Source organism: Anas acuta, chromosome 1 (genome assembly GCF_963932015.1).
Source record: "Anas acuta chromosome 1, bAnaAcu1.1, whole genome shotgun sequence".
NCBI classification, from domain to species: domain Eukaryota; kingdom Metazoa; phylum Chordata; class Aves; order Anseriformes; family Anatidae; genus Anas; species Anas acuta.
Genome location: NC_088979.1, coordinates 17,988,139 through 18,010,229, shown reverse-complemented (window position 1 = coordinate 18,010,229; position 22,091 = coordinate 17,988,139). Strand labels below are relative to the sequence as shown.

The following is a 22,091-nucleotide window of genomic DNA, read 5'->3' as shown; positions in this document are numbered from 1 at the left end:
TTTATTAAATCATACATTTACATAAATACAGTCAGCATACTGGAACATGTCATAGAACAGTCACTGAAATAAACAGCAGGAGGCCAGATCCTCAGTTTGTACGCTGGTATCCTCTCACCCATGCAGAGCTCTGTTTCATTAGGTTTCTCTCTTTTGCAACACCAAAGAATGTGGCTGCAAAGTATATAGTTTATTTCAGCATTGTCAGGTCAGCATCGAATCATATATGCATATATGTAAGGCAGTATATAGCTAAATACTTCAGCGTTATGTGGATTTCTAATATTGTATGGTCAAAAGAGTGCATCAGATAATCTAGTCTGACTTTAACCAGAAGGCTGCTCATCATAAATTAATGGTTAATGCAGGAAATAAAACTGAAAGGGACCCTCTGGACCTTTCAATTTAAACCTTTGCTGTCACATGCAATTCAAGTCACTAAATGTAAACTATTTATCTGTTTCTTAAAGCTTTTTTGGTGGTATTAACCTCACTGACAAAAAAAGGTACAGAAATTTCACTCCTTGGAAGGGTAGAGAGCCCAATTATTTCAGATAGTTCATTTTATCAATTTAATTTTTAGTATAGGATAATTGATACTTATTTTTCCTTGGCCAGTGCTGCCCACGAGTTTAATGTTTTCTGTTCTTTTTGATGTTCACCCCACTATTTGTCGTACCCCCTCCAGCCCTTTTATTTAGGCTCTGTTTTTATGAGTCCACTTTCACAAGGCAGAAACCTCTTGTGTAATTCTCCTGGTTCTTCCGCTGAGTCATTTATGCATACGCTAGTTTGAATTCACCCGTGTTAAACACGGGCAAACAGTTAGATTGAAGCAACCAGATTGTTGCTTCTCACTAATGAAGCCACAGTTAACAGCAAGAGTTCTTGATTCCCCCAAACTGAACACAGGACACTCTGGACTTTGCTTTAATCTCCTTTCATGTGGGATTTTCATTCATATGTCCTTTTCATGAATAAGCCCATTTCCAGGAACCTACTCTACCCCCATGTTCAGCACATTCCACAGCTCATTTGCAGCCCTCGCACTGCCATTGCCCGGAGTGCATTACCCCGTGGAGAAGTTTCATCGGCAGAGTCCAAGGTCAGCTCCTCCACTGATAAGAGCTGTTGTGAAAAAAGCCAGAAGCGAGGGGCTGCCCCTCCTTTCCCTTGGGAGCCACTTTTAAGCTGAGGCTTTGTGCTGGCCTTTCGTGCAGCTGTATTTCCATCTGATCCTGACCACTGTCTCCTAGCCCAGTCCTGACCCTGGTTTGCTGCTCCACATCCTGGCTCCTTGGCCATGAGGTGACTGCTCCTGTTGCGTTGGTATCATGCCCAGATTCCCTGCAGAGCTGCCAGCTCCCTGCCAGCCCCCTACCCTCCTTCCTTTTTTTTTTTCCTTTATTTCCTTCCTGGTTTCTATATAATGCACGCTTTTGGGTGGGCAAGCTTGGACAAAGTGGTGCAGCAAATTATGTCAGGACTCCTGGATGGAAAGTAGCAGACTGAAATAAAAGACAATAATTTTTAACGGTGTATACCTGACATCTCCTGGAATCTCACATTGCTTGTGTGCAAGTTTTCCTGGCTTGTCTCCACAATATGTTCCTTCTAATGGCAAACATTTTGCAATAGGAGCTTCATCTTTCCTATGTGTTTTTATAGGTTCAAGCATATTGGGAAATATGTATTTTTTTTCACCATTATGACCTCCAGTTCTTTACTATTTTTTAAATTTCTATTTGCGGGAGGCTGACAAACCACTAGATGGCAAACAGTTTCTGCAAAATAATCCACGTGTATTCACACAGTGCTCTGTCCTCAGCTTCATCACCAAGGCAAAGGGGTGTAGTCCCATGGCAGTTCATAGGAATTTGGGGTGGAGATGCTATAGTCCTGCTCCTCCCTGTCTCTCCCTCCATTTTGCTGTTTAGTGTCCACTCAGACAGGTGTGGAGTGGGTTCGTAGAGGTGATCTATGCTTAAAACAACATAGGAAAAAAAAAAAAGTAAGCTGTTTCCAACCGTTTCATTTCCATCAATCAGCTTACAGCCCCCTTGTGCAAAACAAGGTTTATTCTGAGAGCTGCAGTTACAGCTCTATGCTGCCGGTGAATGGTATCACATATTCTTCTATCTGGCATAAAATCCCAAGGTTCAGGTATGTATGTACACAGATGCTCAGCACATATTCTCTATAAGTTACTAAGGATGACCTCTGTGACTCCTGGTTTTCTATCTACAAGAGACATGGCATGAAGGTGTATCTCCAGAACGTAGCTCCAGCTGTTTTGAGGAGATTTTTAAAACAAATAAAAAGAAATCTACCAAGTAATGTGACTTTGCTGTCTGATGATCTTTTCTGGTCATTATTGAAGTTCTGTGTGAATGTATTTTAACCTGGATTTAATTGGAAGAAAAATGTTATTGGAGTCAAATTATCCCTTTCAGTTGAATCACTTGAGGAGATCCAAGGAAAGGAGAGGATCCATAGTCTGTGTGGAGCTTTCCTTTTGTGATTGCCTCCTGTTAACTGTCACGGGGGCAGAACCATCTCATCCACAAACTCTGATCTGGGGCAGTGTCCTTAGTGACACCCTGGGACTCCCTGCTCTGGTTTCTGGCATCACTCTTCCAGGTCAGTCCTCCGGCTACGGATGCTCCTTGATCACAAGAGGTTTATTCAGTATAACTAAGCCCTCACAAACAAACAAGCAAAAACAAAACAAAACAAAACAAAAAAAAACAAACAAAAAAACAAACAGGAGGATAAGGCCATATCATTTCATCTTGGCAACTTGCATGTGACTGGGGGTGGGAGTAATCCTGTGAGCTGCTGACACAATATCATTTTCTAATTTATTTATTTTTTCTCAACTATGACATTTATTCAACTTGATTTTTCTAGTTCTAAGACCATACAAATGATCAAGGTCTTTCTCTCCACCTGCCCCTGGCACTTCAGCACTAGAGACCTTGATCTAACTTGAGGAAGGCAGGAATGTGCAGGAGCTGTCAGCAGCGGAGGAGGGATAAATGGAGAGGTAAAATGTACATGAGGTGGTTGTTTTTATTTGGGGAATGAAAGTGGTTTTTAAGCTTTTCTGTGAAAGGCGGATAATCAGAGCAGCATCACATTCTGTGTGTAGCTGCCAAGCAATTCTGCAGTGAAAAGGTGATTTGGATGTGAGAATTTTGGCACCGTTGGTGAGGATCCGATAACTGCAGCGCAGCAGGGCAGGAGAGTGTTTTGCTTCCAATTGCTTTGTCTTCAATGATTTCAGTACAGCACCTGAAACAGTGGGAAAGAGATAAAAATGTTTGGAGTTTGTCATCCGGAGAGGTGGAGCTCTGGGAATCCACTCAGAGAGGACAGCTGAGGAGGTGGGTCTGTCCTGTGACAAGGGGGTGAATTACCGCCCTGGAATTCAGCTAAACTGGTAATAATTGGTTGTTCCAAAGCCATGGATCTGTCGTACACACGAGACTGCAAAACCTGTGACAATTTCCATCTCTGCCCAGGGGACTTTAAAGTTATTTTTCTGGAACTCTTGATCCTGTTCATTAGGAAAATATGTAAGTTTTTCACAGGAAAGCTTTTCTTACTCTTCTGATTTTCTGAAATTCTTCTGCTTCATGTTATCCCTAACATTTCATAGCAATAGCTCTTCCCTATGATAAGTTGAGAAAGTGGTGGACAGCTTAACATGAAATTTTCAAAACAAAGCAGAATTTGCCATCATAGTCATAGCCAGCAGGGCGGTAACTTTTACCGATGTGAAGGTTTGTCTCCTTCAATATGGTATCTTAACGTGTGCTCAAAATACAACTGTACGAGTTCATGAAAGTGAAATCCACTGCAGGCTGATAAATATAAGAACACAGTGTCTAACACGTCTGCAATCCTTGATGTGCACATTGGTGGAAGCTGGGGAAACGCTGAGGGAAAATCTGTGCTTGCTTCATTCTCACATTCATTCCCAGGTGTCGATTTTCTCAGTTGCTGGAGGCAAAATACTGGGCTTGAGGCACCTTTGGACATTTCTTTGGTCTGACTCCTTCCTAATTTTCTGGCATATAATGCCCTGAAGCTGTGGCTGCAGATTTCTCACTGAAGGACAGGAGCTGAGGAACAAAATCCACCAGACCTTCCCTAAGGAATTTGGGCAATGTTTTCATTGCTACCCATGTCCCAACTCCTGGTAGTAGTTAGACTGTAATTAGAGGCTCCAGTTAAACAAGAAAGACATTTTCTGACTGCACGAGGTTCATGTTGACAATGAATTATACGGACAGATACCCCTGTTGCCTATTGGTGCCCAATTCTCTTCTCTGGATAATGCTGACATGAATTATCAGTAATATATTTTTACTCTCTTCCCAGTCCTTACAGATGTTTCTCAAAAACACATGCAACAAAGGGGAAGCAAAATCTCTCCATTAAGCAAAGATGTTGATTGCTGTAGATTCTGCAAACCCTGCTGTACTGCCACTTGCAAGTGAAGTGAGAAAAGTATGAGGTCCTCCTCTTTACTACCTTTGAAAAATGCATCCTCGGGTAGCCTGATAGGAAGGAATGAGTTCATATTTAATGGTAGACTATCAGTTCGTAAAGAGAAGCAGATAAATTATGCAAGAGAAAGAGTTTAGTGTAAGATTCTTGCAGAAAGTCTAGTGTACGAGGGCAGTGCGTTAAGGCAGGAGGTTTGTGTGGCCACCAGGAGGCACAGCAAGCTACGGCTCCACCGTGCTCACACCACTGAACACAGCAGTAGTGAAGGGAGGAGAAAGTTTTCATATGACTTTGCATCCAGAGTAGGAAATGGAGAGATTTCTAACGAGCAAAACTGGGAACGTGGAGAGCTGGCAAGAACATGAAGTAATAAAATGTGCAGGTGTCACAAACGTTCTCTGATCCAAAGCTTTAAATTCAAATAAATCTTGTTGCTGCTGTTCACTTTCATTGGAAGACATAATTAGTGTCTGAAAATAAAAATGTGAATCAGTGTATAAAGCAATACAGGGGCTCTGCCTCGTAACATATACATAAGCAGTTGTGTAAGAGACCTTTCCAAATAGATAGAGTTATGTACACATGGAAAAGATGCTGCAAACATTTATGCATGTAAATGATCACACCTGTTATATATTAAAAATAATTTAAAAAACAGTGACAGACTTACCAATCGGTACTCACACATCTGGCACTGCACAGCTTGTAGTTTGTAATAAGCTTAGCAGTTATGTTTTGCCTCCACCAGTGTGACTGAAAACAATGACCCTCTCTGGCACCCTAGGAGCATGTTTATCATATTCAGAATGTGAACAGAAGTATTTTTAAAGCTGCTAAATTTTATATTTTTTGTAATATTTTAACCAAAGCCTTCTTTTCATCATTTCAAAATCAGGTGATCAGCAGCTGAGAATGTAAAATCTAAAATCTGATCTTTTCCTAGGTTGGAAGAGAAACCTAAATATAAGAACACAGAAAAGAAATAAAGAGAGCCCCAAACTATTATTAAAGGCTCATGAGTGTGTTTGTTTCTTTTTTAATGCCAGTCTCATGACTTTCTGAGAGCTGATTTATTGAAAGCCTCGGTTTGGCAATTCTGCGCTTGGCTAGCTTGGGCTTTACCCAAGTCCCCTTTTTTTCTTGGCAGCACTTAAAACAAGTCGAGATGGAGCCTGTGCTCCTTTGTAATCCAAGATTGCTGTGTGCAATCAGGAACCCTTCAGCACAGGAAATGAACAAAGCGCCCCAAAGCCCAGCTGGGGCTGCAGGGGGCTGCTCCTGCATGGGTTTGGTGCATCCGACACGCTCGCCGGTGCAGAAATTCGGCTTTACTTTAAATTGCGCTAGCTTAGCTGGCAGCAACCCGACCACTGCAGACTTGGTTGCTTTGAGGGAACTCATCTGATATTTCCATTCCTTTATTAACTGCTATTTCCAGTCCTTTAGCATTTGCTCGAGCTGCTGCTCTGCAGCGAGCAGAGGCAGCGTGCGGCCACCCCCCGCAGCAGCCCGCGTCCCACTGGAGCAGAGCAGCAACAGCGCCAGGCGGTTTTCGGGAGCGCTCAGCGATCCCAGCAGCAAGGCAGCAATAAAACAATGCTTCCAATGTACTGCACTGCCTCTGCCAGGCAGCTCTTGTTTCAAGGCTGGGGCATATATATTGCATAGGAGGTTTCTCCTGCGCTGCTTTTAGGGCCCTCGGCCAAAGTGCTGGCACAGCGTTGGAGTTAGTAACCCATGGCGGTACCCAACTGCTGAGGTAGCTCTCTGCCCTATTACTTTTTAACACACTTCTGTTTTCTGTATACGAGCACGGGTAATGGAATCGGGCAGCACTTGGGTTTTTAAATAGGCCAAATTCTTTGTTTTAAACGGGCACAGCTGTGGAGCTGGTGGAGTCCTTGCTGCAGTACACCACGCAAAGCCAGGCTCACCACCACGATGCAGAAACCCTGTGCAAAGACGAGTAAAGGATCATCTAGCACCAGGGTTTATACCCTATGTGATTAAGCATGATGCTTTTAGTAATCCCTTAAAAATCAAATGTCTTTTAAAATTGTGTTGTACCGTCCTGCTCTCACCGACTGGCCGGCAGCTGAGATTTCAGCCAGGTGTTTGCTGCACTCGATAGCTTTTATGTGTGGGCTGGTGGCTTCCTGAGATGGAAGAAGCTTGAACTGTTCAGCTCTATAATGGAGAAGCAAATGCTTTTCTAGCAATTGCTAGCTGTGTAGCAGAGGGGAGGTATTTCCTGAGCCAGCACTGTTGCAGTCATCGCAGGCCAGCCTGCCCGTAGAACCTGCCATTTGTTAGCTGGGACAGCCAACTAACTAGGCTGAACTTGTTCCCTTTTATATCTATCGATGCTGGGTTAATGGGTTAAAGGGTGTGTACGAAAGGCTGAAATCTCCAGCACTGCAAACATATCAAGAGTTTTGTTTGAAAGATTAATCCCACTGCATAGAAAACCACAATGTCCTCAGAAAGCTGAAGCAAAAATGCAGTTTTACATGTGTTATTACAAAACACTCAAATTTTACTGATGGAAAAATACTCAGGTTCAAAGACAATGATGCTGAATTCCGTGCTTTTATTTGGGTGTGTTATATTTTAGTATAAGTACAGAGAAGACAGCAGGTAGGAGAGCACCCCCTATACACCAGGGCTCAACCTGTGGCCCATCTCTCGTGTGCCAGCTGCAGAAAGGCTCGCAGGCAGCCCACGGCAGCCTGTCCCACGCCGATGCAGCCTGGTACCCATGACTGAGCCGTGCCTGCTGTGAGCTAACCCCGGGGGTGTGTTTGCTTCCTCTCGGATCCCCGTGCTCCACCGGGTTTACGCCTGACAGAGTGAATCTGTTCCAGAGGAAGCGTGCCGAGCAGCCGCCAGGAAGCAGCTGAGGTACGCTCACTCAGCCCACACGAACCCACAACTCCCCACATCCTCATCTCTGCCTCCGGTGCATCTTCTGCTTTGCAAGAAAATATTCTGGAAGAAATCCTATGTTCTGCACTTTTTGCTAGAGCTCTTCCATCTTGTGTAAAGAAGCATAATAGTGCCAGCTTAGTTTAGGGCAAATGATATGTTGTAATCTATCTTGCTTAATTTGATGATTTATTTATCTTTCTTGTCCTACAGATCTGTCAGTGGCTTTGCACACCGTATGGGAAGAATACAAGTCCAGTGGTTTAGATTTCACTGAATATGGAAAAATCCAGGTGGGTTTTTCTGCAAACCAAAACGCGTATGAACAGTCCTTCAAATACATCAGGACTGCTAGTGAGGCTTGTAGGTCTTGTGAGACTAGCTTTGCTGTCATTTTAACTTACTGCAGTAGAAAGTAGTTAACCTTTGAGTAAGGGATTACTTCAGGTACTACACAAATATTTTTGAGACCGATTGCTGATTATATTTATGTACAATTTAGCAGTTTGGATACCTTCAACTGATAAGGAAAACTGTTGGCAATTAAAAGTCCCTTCCGGGGGGGGGGGGGGGGGGGGGGGGGGGGTGAAAATGTTGTGAGAAGCAAATGATATCTGGTTATACTAACACCTAGAAGAAGGTCTGAACCCTTTATATAGAATTATTCTGAAGGGTCGTGTCTTGATGAAAAATTCCAGGAGCGGTTCTCAGCTATGCAACTGCACTAGCAGCAGTGGCACGAGCTCAAGCAGAGACAACAGCAGAGCTGTTCTGCCATTTCAAAGCCACTCCAAATAGAAAAGGCGAGAAGTTAGGTTATGCCCATGTGGCACGGTGAAAATTGAACACAGAACTCACCTCCATCTCAGTGACAGGATGACTGCTGGCTTTACTTGCAATGTCTGGATTAAAAGCCTCTGTGCAGGCTTTGGGCATATCTTCATTTTCCTTGTAAAATCACCTTAACAGCCTCTGTTGCTGAGTTTTACAGTGTGAGTACTATGTCTTGCAGGATGTGGTGTTTCAGCATGACCATAAAATTACTAATGAAAAAGACACTTAAGTAGAAATGTTATGTTCTGCTCTGCTACCATTAGCAGGAGGAGCGTGACTAGGCTACTATTGAAAAATGAGCAAGTTACCTTAAAAGCTGGATTCTGTTCTTCCACAGAGAGCTGTATAGCGGAACTTACTGCCATCATAATTTGGTGTACGTGAGAGAATGAATATTAAAAACAGCCTTTGTAAATACAGAGAAGTTTTAATAATCTTGGATGGTACTGTGGCAGAGCCTTCCATGAAGAATGGTAGTACTTTCGAGGATCTTAACAGTTGGCGATTGCATTTTAACATACAAATTTTAATTGGTAAGCAGAGCTGCAAATAGGAATCGAACTCAACATTTTCATGGTCTGTTGCATTTGGGAACAAGGTTTTCTGAGCCCTAACTGTTGTACAGTAACACCTGAAATGAGTTTCTGCCTAAATGAATTTTCCCAAAGCCCGAATTGTGTAGAAGAACTTTCTACCCAAATTAAGGATTTTCTGAACAGTTGTGTAACTTGTATTTCTTACGTTCTCCTAAAGGGAACTAAGAACTGACCTTTCAGAAAGAGAGAGTTTGGAGCAATTATGTGCACTTCAGTAGTCGCTTTGCAACCTTGCTTTATAGAATTAAACCTTAGAGATTCTTCCCCGTTTTTCCTCAAGGCATGTAGAGTTTGATCACTGACATGCTCTCTCTGTGGGCTAAACCTAGTTTTATTTCTCAGACAATGTTGAGCTCATTGGAGCATATAACGTGCCATACTGCATTATGTTAATTTAGCCCGATTGTGTACATCTAACCGTTGTTGTTTCCCAGTGCTGCTGAGAAGATACAAAAATAAAACAAACCCAAAAATATTGTCAGCAGAAGTGTGGTGATGGAGAATTGAACTTAATTACTAACTTGTGTTTCAAGCTGGCTTTCTCTTTCAATACCGCATATAAATAACAAAAATATCCAGAAATGCAATAATTCAGGACAAGAAAGTATTGCACTCCCTCTTAGATGCTTGCTGTGTGTTTTCACTTCAGTAACATCCCGGAGCAGTGATTTTCAGTCCATTTTGTTCTCTGATGAAAAGATAACACTTGGTTTCAAATACACTACTTTTCAACTTCATGATCTGCCTCCTCTTGTATTACAAGACTAAGGATATGAAAGCTCATGAACATGTTCTCTATTCTATTTTTATGTTTGCCAGCATTTCACTAGATCTTGATCCAGAATTTCTAGGGATTATTTACTAAAAAGGGACCGAAGCAATACCATTTATATTAGCGAATCCAATGGCTTAACATGACAGAGCTTTGAAACGAGGGAAGTAAAGGAAGAGAAATGGGACAGCAACTACTCTTTCTTAAAGCACAGTAGTAATTTAGAGATGTGCTCTGGTTTCTTAGGGCAGGTGGCAGCTATTTACCCCCTTAGGTAATACTTTATTTGCTGGTACTTTGTGTCAAGTCCTGTGGATTTACCACCTACCTCAGTTTAGGCTGCTGTATGTCGAAATGTCACCGTGCCATTTCAGTTAGTTGCTCCCCGTCACCTGCTGCCCTTTCATCCTACCAGCTATTCCTTTTTGTTAGTCACTCATCAGTGATCGTGTGCTTTTCCACAGGAGATCACGTATGAAGACAAACAATCTTTGTTGCCCAAGGAAGATTTTTTCTCAGAGCTTTCTGTTCCTTTTTGAGGACTTTCTGCATCCACAGGCTGAAAGTGTGGTTTTAGAACAGGGTGACTGCTAACCCCGAGCACATTTATGCCTAATGAGTTTGCCCAGGCTTTTCACATGTTACTGCAATTACATCACTTTTTCAACTTTATAACATTTTTTTCTTGGTGGCTGACTTCTTGACTAGAATAGAACAAAGCACAAACTACAAATAGAAGGTTTCAAGCCTGCCCATTGCTGTTCAGCTCCTTTTCTATGCAAAAGATGACAGCAGAGCACTCAACCCCTCTTGGCTTTCCACTACTATACAGTGCTATTTTTTGTTTGTTTGTTTGTTTGTTTGTTTTCCCTCCTAAGCCTCAGGCTTACATGTTTGAATCTCATTTATTACATTTCTTAGGCAAAAAGTTCTAATTCAATCAGATGCCTTTTTGCCTTTTTTTTTTTTTTTTTTTTTTTTTTTTTTATGACCTTTCACCATCTCCAAATGTCTTCTTAATTCTGTAGTCTTTTAGGCTCCTGTTCTGTCAAGGAGGAGGAGTGGGAGCAGCTTGGTACGCATCTGGCGGCTCACCTAGGTTAAGCCACCACCAATGATCAGATCTGCATGCAATATTTCATCTCAGGTTGGATATTCGTACATCTATCAGTTGAACATTTTGTTGATTATAGGCACATATTGTACTGCTTAAATTGATAGCTGTGGGTTTTTTTTTGCAGAATCACGGAATGATTGAGGTTGGAAGGGATCTCTGGAGGTCATCTTCTACTGTGCCCTGCTCAAGCAGGATGACCTAGAGCCTTTTTTCTGGAAACAAAATTGTTACCACATAACGTGCAAGATTAAGTCATTTTTACCATCTCTACCTTGTGTAAACTTCATTTGCCATTGTGCTCCCTGTACCTCAGCATAGATGGACTTCCTCCTGTCTGTCATAGACTGACCACAGAAACAAGGTCTGCAGGGCCCAGCTGCAGCAATGAGGAAAAAAATGCTCAACTTTACTTATGTGATAGGAAATGATGTAAAGAAGTGAGAAGGGGCAGACGTTCAATTTAGCAAACCTCCACCTTCATGCAAAGTTTCAGCATTTTTTTGACTTTTTTTTTTGACTGGCTCCACGTAGAAGAAATTCCGATGATGAGCCATCAGCAGGGCAACCAGCGTAACCCTCCTCTTGGGTGTTTAAGTGGGAGCAAGCAGAAGCATGCTTTGTTTAGGAAGATCATGGAGCAACATACTTGTTTTTATAATTTTAATTTCAGCAGCATCTGAAGTCCCAAATCTGTCCTTATGTTCCACCCTTTCATTCTCTCTTCACCTCTAAACTTCATGAATGACCTATAATAGGAAGACATTAAAGGAGTCTAAAATGCATTTCTCATTTCAATTTTATCCTCGTTCATTGCTTTGGTACCCTTGTAACATCCTAACTCACCTGGCTCTTCAACTACCAGCATTCCTTAAGGATAGCCATAGCCTGTATCTTTCGGTATTTCTCCTAAAAGCAAGTAAATACAGCTAAGTTTTTCAGCCCTTCTTCACACATGGCAAAATGAAACAGCTTTTAAAGGTATGAGAAGCTTTCTCTTTCCTTCCTTATGGTTCTCTTTGCTGAACTTTAGTCGAGGATGATTTCTTCTGATAACATTAAATTGGAACATGATACCTGCTGCAAGAGCACATGCCCTCTTAAGGCCAAATCACCTTACAGACTCCAAATTGCATCTTTGTAGGTGTGCTAATGAGAGAGCCCTGAGATTAATCTGGCTTCTGCAAACGAAGAACCTTGATACACGCCTCACTTGCTGTGCTAGGGAGGTGAAAAAAGGAGTAATCTGCAGGGACACGCACTTCAGCAATAGAGTGGTAGCTGGCTTTAATGACTCATGCTTTTGTTAGTATTAGCTCAGCCTTTTTGTTCTTAAATTCCTTCAGAAGCCCAGAAGTCTGCTGGCTTGCTACTCTGTACAAGCAGATTAACTCTGAAATAAGCCACTGATTTCAAGGGAGGCAGAGTGGTAAAATAAAGAAGGAATTGTATTTGCTGGCTACTTTACATCAAATTCATGGTGTGGAATTTTTTTTTTTTGCAATTGCTTTTTTTTCTTTTTTTTTTTTTTTCCCCAGTGGAAGTTCATGATTAAGGGCTACATATAAATTAGATGAAAATAACGGCAGCAAAAATTGCCATCTGTTTTCTTCTAACTAGAACGTTTTCTTAGTAAGAGTGGGCTGGGGAGACTTTTGTGGAATATCCCCTTGAAGAGGTGATGGGGTGCCTCCTTTGGTTCTGCAGGCATTTTTTCCACCTTTTGTGATGCTACTGACATAATATCCCATACATAGAAAACACAAAATGGAACAGCTTTCATTTTTCTTTTCTAAATATATGTAAGCATTCCTGGAAACTCCCCTTTTAGAAAAGGAGTCCTAGCAACTCTATTTGGACAGGGCTGAGGGGAAATGGGGACTTCCATTCTGAGGTTTTGATGTGTCCAGTTTGGCAGGGCAAGGAGATGACACAGTCTCGAGATTGTATTTTGGCTGAAAACTCGTAACTCTTACAGACTTGATTCTTTTTGCTTCTTAATAAGGAAGCAAGTGAATGCAGTAAAATCAGAAGGGTGGAGGACCTAAAAATACTTCAGTGACTGATTCCTAGTAAAAACCTCTATATTTTAATATGATTTTGTTTATTCACTGAGTTGTACGGCTGTATCTCAGAACAGCTTATATGTGCCTCGGTGGGTGGTGGAAATCAAAACCATTTGCTTTTACTTTAACAGTTGTATATTTTTTTAAGCTTTCAAATACTTGCATCCAATTCCTTGGTAATCACGTTCCCTTTTTTCATCCACAGAACTAGATCCAAGAAAAAAAAGTTGTTGTTGGGACTGGTGCCTTAAACTCTGCCTATTGCCTTACCTCCTCTTTTATTTCACAATAAATTCTCAACATTATTTTGCTGAAATTAATATCTCCAGGATTATCAATGGCTTTCATTTCCACTGCTAAGACCTAGCCACAGCCATATGATAGCTAAAATAAACACTGTCACTAAAAAAACAACACTGTCACTGCGGAACAACTTGTACTTGTCATAATAATTACAACTATGAATGAGATAAAAACATTAAGTGGCCAGAAGCAGAACTGCAGCTAAGTGTCAGCTGCTAGATGACAACCTCATGTATCAGCAAAGGCACGTTTGGGTGACATGACACAGGAGCAGTGACACGCACAGATTTGTCCCAGCTGGAATACAAGAAATCAGACAGCTTGCCCCAGCCTTAGCTGCAAAGCAGTTTAATTTGTTAATTTCCCTTTGGGCAGTTACCAACTATTATTAAAAAAAAAATAATCATAAAATAAAAATGGTGGCTGAGGTAATAGATGAAAAATAACGACTGGGTAATCTGTATTTTGTGTGAAAAAATTAGATTATTTGCAAATTGTTATCACAGAGATACAAGTACTGATTCACTTAAAATGAATTCAGATCTGTATCTGAGACTCTTAAATGAACATACTTCAAAAGTGATTTCACTATTTTCAGTCTTGAGCAGAATAGGTATTACAATTTGGCCCTGAGATGGGCTGACACTGCAAGAGTGCTGCTCTTTGCTGCAGCATCAGAGGCTAAATACCTTAGAGAAAAATGTGGAGGAGGTCATCATATGTGAGAGATGTTTGGTAGCAAAGCTTTTGGGCTACTCAGATACAGCAGCAGGAGACCCATGGCCCTAGCCATGGGGCTGCTTGTGGTGGGAGCAGTCTTCAAGAGAAGCACTATTTTCCTGAAGTCTCACTGGGAGGCACTCAATGGGCTGCAGGACAAACCATTTGCAATCAACCTTGCAGATTTTCGGTGGTAAAGGCTAAGGGTTAAGCCAGGTTTCAGTGTGAATGTTAAAGGTTAAGCCTTTTCAGCTAGGTTCTTAAAACAAAAGGGAGAACTGTTTGACACCAAACCAGCTGCCAGCATAGCAATTCGGTAGCAGATTATCTGGAATTTTGTTTCCCAGATGCTTTGATCAGGCTTTGGGGTCCTGGTTTATCCTGTTTTCTGTGTGTCCCTGATGAGGAGAGAGAATCCCTCTTCCTCGTAGCACACAGAGGCTGTCCTCCCTCGTCACAACACGTGTACAGGGGAATCTCCAGAACTGGACTCCTCGACGTCTTCCTGGAGCTGAGGCCATCAGCAATAAATGTTTGCGGAGCTGCTGAAAATCAGAGAATCGAGGTGTTGAAGGACACCTAAGTGTGCTCTGCCTAGCTACAGTATTTCAGAACGGAAAAGGAGCAATCCTTCCCAGAAACATACCACATTGTGCCTTTTGAACTTGATCAAAGCTCAGGCCATATGAATACACTCAAGTAAAGGCAACTTGGATTGTTCAGTGTTGTTACTGGAATCTTTATATTTTTATTGAAACTTCATATTTTAACAACACACTTTTGGAATTAGATAAATTTAATTTTAGATGACAAATTTAACAACAGACACAAAACCTATTGCTTCAGACATTTACTGTAAATTCACCAAATATTTAAAATATCCATGAACTGGATTCATCTAATGACTCCAAAATTCTTTCAATTCCATTTTTTTTTCTAGCAGAGACTTAAAAAGGCAACACTTGTTGGAAAAAGAAATGTGATTAATGTCCATTAAGGCAGCATATCCTATTATATTTATTCAAGTATTAACAAAAGAATAAACAATTCCGTTTTAGACCGCACAATTAGTAACAGTTAAACTACCCTGCAATAATTCTTGGCGCTGTAAGGTCTGCCTCTGTAAACATATTAATAGACGAATATGTGTGTATTGAGTCACATGCATAAATATGCTCAGAAAGAGCAGCTGGGTTGCAGACTTGCAGGCTGCATCCACGTATAACTTCTCATGTCAGTGGCATGGTATGGGCAGAACTACGCTTCTATCCGAGCTGACAGCATAACTCTTGATTGGATTACAGGATAAAATAAAGGTGTATTGCATAACATTTAACATGCCAAGACAATTTGGAAATTTCTCAGTGATTTTTTTTTTTTTTTTAGTTCTCCTTTCCAAACCGCCTTGTCCAGTAAATGTCCCTCAGATTGCACGATTAGCTTTAATAGAAGAAACTTCTAACACTGACTAATGCTCTCCGTCACGGCTCAGAAACCTTTACTGTCACAATCGATTCTAGGATTAATTCCTCAGATAGGGCAGTGGAAGTTTAAAATCTGTTTTTTAATGAAGAGCCGCATGTTGGCATTACTGCTGGAAGACAAACTTTTACATCATGCAGTTACAGTATTCTTATCGTTAACTTTATCTTTATAACAGTTACAGTATTCTTATCATTAACTTTATCTTTATAACTACCTCTTCAATAACTGTGCAATTTAAGCTGATATGGATATCTGAAAGCTCTCTTTATTGGCTGTAATTCTTTCTGTAGTTTCAGTGTCATGGCTAAAATGGGTACGGTCACTAACTACACTTTTCTTTTTGCTGCCCTGCTTTATCAGCCACACTGCGAGTTTACACCTTGTTAAGGAAGCAAGGCAAGAATAAAACCACATTATACTGTTGACAAGGTAGATAAGAATGTTATTTAGCTTGACTTTTTTGAGGAATAATATTCTTTGTGCACCGTTATAAGAGATAAAGCATATCTTAAGACGATAATGCGCACATTGAAAGGCACTTTCTTTACACCTGCTATCAGCACAGAACCATGTCCTAGTGCAATACTCCGACACCTGAGCCACTCCACGATGGACTCTGTCAGAGGAAGAGCCAGCCTCTAATTCAGTCAACTAAAGTGAAGATGTTTTTATCTGTTACTGCACTGATTCATAGACGATTTCTGGTATGAATCAAAGTTCCTACCCTTAGGTCATTGAATGGATATTAAGGTCTTGTTTTCCATGGAAGAGCTTTTATTGATTGCCTTTGGATCTTGCTCTGTCATGCAGAAAAAGGCCACCTGAATGGGGAAGAGTTTGTTGCATACTGACGATGATCAGTGGAACCAACCATGCTTCTGCAGAGGCTGCAGGACACTTGAGAAGTTTAATGTGCTCCAAAATTTTCTCTTTCAAACCAGGATGTTCTTGAGGACAAGCAACAACAGAGAGCAGGTGGAACTAGCCACGGTCACTTTTTCATTGGAACAGGAAAGCAAAAACAAAGCTGGAATTGAAATTTTAGCCCATGGGAAGAAATTGAATCTATCTTTAATAGACCGAGATGTTTGGGTTCTGTGGTGATGACTGCGGGAGAAATAAATGCCTATTTGACATATACAATAAAATCCATAAAATCATCACAGATTAAATTCATTAAATGCCTCTAGAAGAAGCAATTATACTCAGTCTTATATAAACTTAATTTCATCACAGATTGCACTATGTAGTCATCTAGTTTATGGGAATGTTCTTTAGATTTTGTCCAAACAAATGCAAAAAGAGTTAGTCAGTGCGGCTCCCACACATTCACGGGGGTATTACTCCTTGTGGCTTGCCGAGCCTCTCTCCTCTTCTTCCCCACCTCCAATTCATCCTAAAACTAATTATTCTTTCTGAAGGGACATTAATTGGCAATTCCTCCCAGTTCTTCCCCCAACCTTGCCTTCTTTATCAGGCAGCCAGAGGGCGAGGTGTATTAATAGCAGCTGCATGACTCAGGGCTGGGAGCTCAAGTGGATCCCTTTGCTGTTTGGCCTCCCTGGCTGCATTGCCAGCGCTCAGGGCGCACCTCCAGTCACTTGCAAATAAAATAAAATAAAATGCAAGTCCATAGTGTGTGTGGGAGGGGTGGGGGGCTGGGACCGCCTCAGCTTCGTCCCTCAGGATTGGGAGGATCTACTGGGAGAGTTTCCTCGTCCTTCCAAGAGAAGTTTGTGGAGGGATTTTTGAAGGGTTTGCGTATGAAAAAAAATTAAGTGTGAATAGGGGAAGCCACGTGTGACCGCAGCACGGCCCCTTCCCCCTCGGAGTGATGGAGCAGTGAGGGTCCCACCGCCCTGCGCCAGCACGGACGCGGGATCCGTTTCGCCTCTTCAGGTGGGCGAGCCAACAGTTTTTATTTCATTTTTACTTTTATTTATTTATTTTTTTTCTACGGGAGGACGCTCCTCACGCCCCCGCGACACCGAGGGGCGGTATCACGCCTCCCGACGGCCGAGGACCGCGGGGGGCACCTCCCCGCCGCCTCAGCGCGGCGGCAGGACACGGCTCCCCGCCGCCCCCTCAGAGCCGCAGCACCGCCTCAGAGCCGCAGCACCGCCTCCTCACCGCGCCCCGCCGGCCCCGTGCCCCTCCGCCAGCACACTGCGGGCAGCGGCGCGGCTCGGCTGCGGGCAGCAGCTTCGCCCGCGCGCCGCGCGCATGCGCCCCCCTCCGCGCCGCGCATGCGCGCTGCGCCCCGAGCCGCGAACCCCCCGGCAGAGGCGGGGAGGCGGGAGCAGGGAGGAGGAGGGGGATGCGCCCGGCGGCCGCCGCCGCCATATTGCGGAGCTGTCAGCGCCCGCCGCGCTCGGCGCCTCGTCCCCGGCGGCGCCGCCAGCAGCACCGGGGCGGCCCCGCAGCGGCGGGCGGGGGCTGCGGGGGTGGGCAGCGAGCGCCCTGAGCCCTGCGGAGCCGGCAGCGCCTCGCCCCCAGACCCCCCCGCCGGCCGGGGGAGCGCGGCCCCAGGTGAGGCGAGGCGGGACGGGGGCGCTGAGGCGGCGCTGAGGCGGCTCCGGGCTCCCCGCAGGCGGCGGGAGGGGGCTGCGGGGGGTCCCCGGGGCTCGCCCCCGGCCCCGCTGCGTTATTTATGTCCCGTCAGCGGGGAGGGCTCGCCTCACAGGCAGGGAGGGGGCTGCGGGCAGCTGTTGCTCGCTATTGTGCGCGGCCCGCGGCCGGGGCAGGAGGGCCCCGAGCGAGCCTTTGTGCGGCTGCCGGGCGGCTTCGTGCTGGGCGCCCCGAGGGCGGCGCAGCGAGGGGGTTCGGGCTTCAACTCTGTGGGATTTGGTTGGGTTTTGTCGTTTTTTTCTTAATTTGAGCGCGGGGAGGTCTCTCTCTCTCTGGACGCCCTGCCAACGCGACTGGTCGTGAGGTGTACGAGGCTGCCTGGCATCCCAGCAAATTAATTCACCTTCTTCACGCCAGGATTTTAAAATAATTTCTTATTTAGTTTGAGGAGCTACATTCCTTTATTTAAATCCATTGTGTCTCTGTGACTGGTTCGGGCCAGGGCTCAGAGGTGTCCCTGCACCTTACCCAGCCAGTTCCCATTCGCTTGTTGCCTTGTAAGCCACAGCGGCGTTGTGAGTGTTCATAGTCAGCCTGCACGGCGCTAACCCTGCTCAGGTGCCCACAGAAATGCCACGATCGCCTCAAGCTCGCACACAGCACCTTGGCACGGCTGCGTGGCGAGGGCAGGCGCGGAGCTGGCACGCAGAAACTTTACGGCAATTGCCACGAGGTGGGTTTGCAATCGATAAAGAGGAAAGTAGTGACTCTGTATGGGATTGTAGGGCTCGTCTCCATCGATCCATTGATTCAGCGTAAGAGGGGCTGTGAGAAAAATAAACTGTAAGTCAATGCAGTGTTCCCAGATAAGAGCCCTCCTGGCAAATGGCAGTGGCGTGTTTCCAAGCTTTGCGCTGAGTGACACAGCTCTTCCATCAGCTCAGGAGGTGAGGGAGCAAAAGTACAGTAAACAACTTTAAAAAACGCACGGAAAAGGACATGGTGTGACATGTCAGGAGCTGTCCAGAGAGTTTTCATTGACTGCTGACTGAAAGAAACAGTGTGAAAGTGTCTGTTGGGAGGACGAGAAGGGTTCTTGTCACTGCCTACTTCTGCCATCGCAGTGGTGAGCGTTGCAGGCCTTGAAGATACTCAAAGCTGCCAGAAAAAAGTTGGTTCACGGGAAATTTGGTAAAGCTGGAGGATGAGTATGGCTTTGTCTACAAGGTGCGAGGTTAGGGAGTAAGAGATGTAGAAGGTTGTGATGTTAGAAGGCAGTTCCTGGTAAATAGAGCAACTAAAGGGACTTGCGGCATTGTTAGGCTAGGTATATGGCCTTTCTTCTTCAGAGATCTTAAATTGCTGCTCAGCTTTTTAAGAAGGGGTACTTTTGTTGGCAGGGATTAAAAGGAAAGTTGTTCAAGGTATTACTTCTTTGTATTGGATGTGTTAAATACATCAAAGCTGTCCTATCGCTTTGTATTGCATTAAAAGTGTGTGGGAGTAGAGGAAAGGGAGGATTTTCAAGTCTGTAAATGTAACCAAAACTTTATACAGACTTGTGGAGAAAGACCTGATTGTCAGAAGATACCGGTACATGAAAGCAGCGCTGGGTGTCTTACTTAGCCAGTTTTCTCCAGAGCTGAAGGGACCTGGTAAATAAACTCTTTGCATTCAGCATTGAGGGGCTGCATCTGGGGGGCAACTTCACCAGCAGTCTAATCCTTAGCTATGCTTTGAATTATTTTTTTTCTTTGTTTTAGACCTTTATTAATTATTCTGTCTTTCAAGTCGTGTAATACAAGGAGAAACAAATAGTGCAGTGGCCCAACCAGGGAGTGAACACCTTGAGAATAGTTGGACTCAAGAACTCGAGCCAGCTCACGTGGAGTCTGATGCGAATGGCAAGTTCATGTTAGCAGTTTTCTTTATTTTGTGGAACTGCTGCTAAGAGCCTTACCTGCTTTATTCAGAAAACACAAAACCTGCTCCTGGAATGGGATATAACCAGGATTTTACTTGTGACAATCACCTACCAGTGGTATTTCCATGGAGAAATTTATGGAAACAATGGAGTACTTCAACTGGCCACATTCTGCAATTTCCATTTTTACTCATTTATCAGAAGTGTGTGGGAAGAGTGGACGTTGTCGTTGTAGAACTCTTCAAAATCTTAGTTATTTTATCTAGTCCAGTTGTGAGCACTTTAAAATGTGAAGATGGGAGTTTATATTCAGATTAGTATGTAAGTTATACAGCACATCTGTCACGGACTGGTAAAACTGCAAGCATTGCATAAATACTCCTTGGCTGGGCTGTGTTTTTTTCTATTTGACTGCAGTGCTGCCAAGTTCCCATTTGTGCTTTTGAAGTTACCAGCATCTCCCGTTTGGAAGAAACTCTTGCCTCTTCAAAATATATTTAGCTATAAATACATTTAAGGCATAACAATTGCACTGGCTGCATGGGAATTACCTTTGAGAGACCCGGGAAGCTTGTCTCTAGTATCTTGGGGGGAAGAATTGGGAGGAAATGGTGTTCTTGGGCAGGTGTAGGTACAGTACTCAAAATGGTGGTGCGGAGAACTCTGTCATACCCAGCAATGGTCATGTCTCTATTTTATTGTTACAGAACTCAGTTTTTTCTCCCCTTTTTTGTGAGATAGCTTGCAGGTTTGCCTACCTCCGAGACAATCGCGCAGACCGCAACTCCTCGGCTGTCTGAAAAAGATGTATGCGGAGGGAGAGCCTGTGGTGAATTAACTTCTTTATTGGACTTCTGCAAGCGTGTCATTAGGGAGCTGTTAGGCTTAGTGGAAAAGATGATTGCCCTGCAGGTACTCGCAGGCGGCTTTGGAGTAAAATGTTCTGGGAGAAAGCTGAGACCAGTCAGTCAGGTACAGTGGCCTGTACGTTTCCTGCTGCTGCCTCTAAAGCTATTAGGCACCTCAAAAATTGGAATGATACAAGACTGAAAAGAAAAAGTGTGTTTAGTTTTAAGAAGTTCCTTCTTTGGATGCAGCCCAGAAAGCCAACTGTACCCTGGGCTGCATCAAAAGCAGTGAGGCCAACAGGGTGAGGGAGGGGATTGTCCCCCCCTGCTCTGCTCTCGTGAGACCCCACCTGGAGCCCTGTGTTCAGCTCTGGGCACAAGGACGGGGACCTGTTGGAATCCAGAGGGCCATGAGGATGAGCAGAGGGCTGCAGCACCTCTCCTATGAGAACAGGCTGAGGGAGCTGGGGTTGTTCCGCCTGGAGGAGAGAAGGCTACAGGGAGACCTCACAGCGGCCTGCCAGTACCTAAAGGGGAAAAAGCTGGGGAGGGACTCTTTGTCAGGGAGTAGTGATAGGACAAGGGGAATGGCTTTAAAAGGGGGGAGGTTTAGACTACATGGTAGGAAGAAGTTCTTTACTCAGAAAGTGGTGAGGCCCTGGCACAGGCTGCCCAGAGAAGCTGTGGATGCCCCATCCCTGGAGGTGCTCAAGGCCAGGCTGGATGGGGCTTTGGGCAGCCTGGCCTGGTGGGAGGTGTCCCTGCCTATGGCAGGGGGACTGGAGTTAGATGGTCTTTAAGGTCCTTTCAGACCCAAACCATTTGGTGATTCCTCTAAATAAGCAAGTTAGAGGGTGGCACTGCTGTGGCTAAAGCTGTGGGGTCCCTGCCATCTGTGTGCAGGAAAGCAGAGGGTGAGCCTCTTCACAGAGCTGGGGAAGCACTCTGCTAAGAGGCTGCTTCTGGGGGCAGGTCCTAAGCTGGACAGGGACCCTGCTGCCTTTGAGGGTTGGGTTCTGCCATCCGGGTGCCCTGCTCGAGTCGCCTTCCTCACCTGACCTCAGCCCCAGAGCTGTGTGCATGAATGTTTCTTTTGAAAACAGCTGCTGCATAAATTACATGACAGAATTTTGGCATCGAGCGCTTTGTGCACCATCATTTTCTGCATAAAGCTTCCTTTGTTGCCTTCCAACAATTGCTTTATTTGTTGCCTTTTGTGGCATAACTGGAAACATGGATGATGATGATGATTTAAAAATCTAGCTGCCTTGGAGTGGAAGGAGTTGGAATTGCAATCCTTTGCTTTAAGAGAATTTTTGTACTTCTGGGCGGATCTTTTTGGTTTGGTTTGGGATGTGGAGCCAGCTGATATTTTGGCAGTTTGGTCCAGCTTCCTAGCATCCTCCACGAAGGTCTCGAGG

The 22,091-nt window shown here is 44.1% G+C and overlaps 1 protein-coding gene across 1 annotated transcript in view; it reads left to right on the top strand.

Annotated features, from left to right (window-relative positions):
- The first annotated feature begins 17,620 nt into the window (after nucleotides 1-17,620).
- RDX (radixin) overlaps nucleotides 17,621-22,091 on the top strand; it is a 39,703-nt gene continuing 35,232 nt past the window's right edge. The window contains exon 1 of the mRNA XM_068670729.1: nucleotides 17,621-17,859. The gene's annotated coding sequence lies outside the window, so the exon portion shown is untranslated. The remainder of the gene's footprint in view (nucleotides 17,860-22,091) is intronic.